The following is a 3,731-nucleotide window of genomic DNA, read 5'->3' on the forward strand; positions in this document are numbered from 1 at the left end:
CAGAAGTGAGCAGGCTAGCCTGTGGATGGAGCTAGGTTGTATCTTCCTCAGAGAACTATAGATTCAGGAAAAACATAAAAATAAGACAAAACGCACCTGAAGGCACTGGAGAGCTACCCAAGGTGGGCAGATTCTGACAGGAAATCAACACCTGTGAGCTTGGAAGAGCCTTCTGTGGGATTCCTGTTTTCCTATCTTCTGGGAGCCTCACTCTGCACCTCAAACGCTGCCTAAAGCTCCTAGGGAAACCTACAGTCTTTCTGGTGCTTACAGAACAAAAGAACCATGTTCAGGACAATCCCAACTGCTGCAAAGTGAGCTGAAAGTGAGGGGAAATCCTTCAGTAGTAAGAGGCAGAAAGGAGACTCAGATTTCCTTTCTTTTCTTTTTTTTTTTTTTTGTTATTAAAATCTACTTTATTTTCTATGGAATCAAGCACTAGCTACCAGTTTCAGCAAGATTTTTGTTGTGCCTTCCAAATGTCAGCACAGCTAGAGCAATGCCTTAAAATAACCAAATAATAAGCTAGGTCCCAGTGGTTATGTCCACATCTAGGGTCGGGTGATCAGGAACACTTTTATTTGATTGCTTTAGCTTTTAGTTCTTAGTTATATCTCCAAATGCGAAAGAGCTGAGAGGCTCCTGCTGCCCCCACGAAGAAATCAACGGTAAACAGACTCCAATATTTTGGTATAATTACAAGTGAGAATCTTGACCATATAAACCCTGTGGCCATCAAAACAGCAGATTGAGCTGTGCTGAGTTTTTCTGCAGGTCTAGCCATATCAGCCAACCCAGCACACACCAACCACCATTTCATAATTGGAGCCCAGAAGAAACTGTTCTAGGGCCTGCGGGGTGGTTGTACAGCGGCCACAGCTTCTCCAGCAGCATCAGCTCCACCTTATCCAGGAGCCGGTGGTAGCTGGCCGGCCCGCTGCGGGCGCCAGGCGACTGACATCTCGGCCCCTAGGCGATCGCGGGCAGTGGGGCGGGAGCGCCGCCGTGTCCTTGTCCCTGGCTGGCGGCGGAGGGAAGCTCCTCATGTTCCCTGCCAAGGAGCCTCGCGGCCGCCTCTGCCCAAGACGCCCTTCCCGAGGCTCTGCCCGCCTGGCGAACCTCTCAGGGCCCGCGCCCAGTGCAGGCGAAGGGGCGGGGACCAAACTCAGATTTTCTGTATAAGCACTGTCTCATGCATGCACGGCTCTGGCTGGCCCCTGAGTCGTGCATGCATGAGAACTGCAGGGTGGGATTTGAGGAAGTCTGCTTTCTGTAGTATACCTTACCTCTCCCTGACAAATGAACACCTATCATGAGTCAGGCTTTGTGCTGGGACACCAGGGAGTTTTAGTCTGGGTTTCTTTTTTTTTATTATTTATTTTTTAGCTGTAGTTGGACACAATAACTTTATTTTATTTTTATGTGGTGCTGAGGATCAAACCCAGTGCCTCACCGCACTAGAGGAGATCTCTACCACTGAGCCACAACCCTAGCCCTAGTCTTGGTTTCATTGGAAATAGTCTCACAGCAACCCTGACTGTCTTGGGCAGTGAGATCTCAAGAGAGCAGGAGTGAAAGAAAAGGTCCACGAAACCAGAACGTTGTATGTAGGGAAGGAAAAAGGGAAAAATGTATCCAGGAGCTCATATTCCATTGTTCAAGGGCTTACCCCACAGGGCCTTTCCTACACCTCATTTCTGGGTAGGTACAAAGAGCAGCAAGCAACTGAGTCCTGTGTCATTCATGTGAATGTTCCTTCCCTTCTGGAAAAGCTTTAGACTGATGTTAAGTGGAACTTAATAGGCAGTTCTGGTGGGCACTCAGAAGATCAGAAGGCCCATACAACTGTGGATAGTAAAGAAAGACAGGGCTCAATAAGTTTCTAAGGAAAAGGAGTACTCTATTGGTAATTGGACTAGAGGCCCTTTGTGTTACATTCTGGTTAATAAATTTTCTACATTTTGCCCTTGTCTTGAGTCTTTCTTTGACGATTTTTTGAAAATATTTTTACTTATAGATGGACACAATACCTTTATTTATTTATTTTTATGTGGTGCTGAGGATCAAACCCAGTGCCTCACAAGTGCCTAGCAAGTGCTCTACCACTAAGCTACAACCCCAGCCCCTTTGAGGTTGATTTTAAAAGTGATGGATTTATTAATCTGGTGGAAGAAATTTCTAGACAGTGTAGTATTCAGGTGGTGGCATGGGTATTGCTGGAAGTTTTTAGCCAAGTTTATTGTGATATTGTAACAGTGGTCCATTTTATGTTTTAAATACAACCCTTGCTGCTCTGTCACTGCAACTTATTCTTTTTTTTTTTTTAATGAAAATGGCTAGTTGCATACTGGGCTATATAGAATCAAAGACTTTCTTTTTTTTTTTCATTTAATATTTATTTTTTAGTATTTGGCGGACACAACATCTTTGTCTGTATGTGGTGCTGAGGATCGAACCCGGGCCGAACGCATGCCAAGCGAGCGCGCTACCGCTTGAGCCACATCCCCAGCCCCAGCAACTTATTCTTAAAATGGATGTGTTTCTCTCTCTCTCTCTCTCTCTCTCTCTCTCTCTCTCTCTCTCTCTCTCTGCTCCTCCCTAATATCTCCCTTCCCTAATCTCAGGGGAAACAAAATCACCTTTCCTCCCCAACCTAGGCAGAGTTATCTGTCCTTGAGCACAGATAACTTTTTTTCCACCATATGAAAAAAGTAATCCAGGCTTTGGAGATGGTACCAGAAGATCTCAGAAATGACTGTCTCCCAAATTAACAAGGAAATTACAACTCCAAGAGAGAACATGTGGAATGTAGTCTTTGAATCACCTCTTTAAAAGTCCCCTGTTCCTTCTGAGGGGCAGAATCAGAGCTTGTGGGACAGAGTCCCCTGTTTTTCTCCTTTGCTAGCAAAGCAATAAACTTTTTTTTTCTTTTTTCTCAAAACCATGTCCTTGTTATTAGATTGGCATTGAGGACAAGGACTGAGCTTATGGCAACAATATTCAGGAACAGAAAGCCCGAGCAGAAAGATTTGAAAAGCTTTGACTTGAAATGTGGGAGTAAAACTGGGGCTAAGGAAGTTGCAGTTGTTAAAGACACTAATGCCATGAAATAAATGCTAAAGAATTTGCTAAAGATAGTAAGAAAGACTTGTTGAGGGCATCTCAGGAATTGGCAAGACCACATCCATTTCAGGCTCAAAGGAGAAAAAGTAAAATTCCCTTTGTAAAGAGACTCATGGGGTACTCTACTTGCACAAGAGGGCCTAGGAAGCTTAAGAAGTTGTTTCACTATGCTCAGGCACTGCTGCAGCCGTGGTACCTTTAGGCTTTACTACTCTGGAGATGTAAATTGCTTTTGATTTTTAAAGGAGCTCATAATGCGAGTTTCTCTTGAGTCTTAGAGGAGACTTTGGACTTGAGCTTTTGGGCAATGCTGAACTGTTGACACTATGGGGAGTCTTGGAAATGAACTAAATGTATTTTGCATTGTGAGATGAGCATGAGCTTTTGAGAGCCAGAGGAGGAATGTTATGGTTTATAATGAGGTGTCCTCCAAAAGCCCATGTGTGAGACAATGCATGAGAGTTTAGAGGAGAAATGATTGGGTTATGAGAGTCTTAGCCCAATCAGTGAATTGATCCCCTGATGGGATTAACTGAGTAGTAATTGAAGATGGGTAGGGTGTGGTTGGAGGTGGGGGATTTCTGGGGAGTATGCCTTTGGGGAATATA

The 3,731-nt window shown here is 44.4% G+C and overlaps 1 pseudogene; it reads right to left on the minus strand.

Moving 5' to 3' along the window:
- Window positions 1–577: 577 nt before the first annotated feature.
- LOC124098836 (mitochondrial pyruvate carrier 2-like) lies at window positions 578–1,695 on the minus strand (annotated as a pseudogene).
- Window positions 1,696–3,731: the final 2,036 nt, after the last annotated feature.

Source organism: Marmota monax, unplaced genomic scaffold (assembly GCF_021218885.2).
Source record: "Marmota monax isolate L192 unplaced genomic scaffold, Marmota_monax_Labrador192_F-V1.1 WCK01_AAM20220418_F8-fsc00142, whole genome shotgun sequence".
NCBI classification, from domain to species: Eukaryota; Metazoa; Chordata; class Mammalia; order Rodentia; family Sciuridae; genus Marmota; species Marmota monax.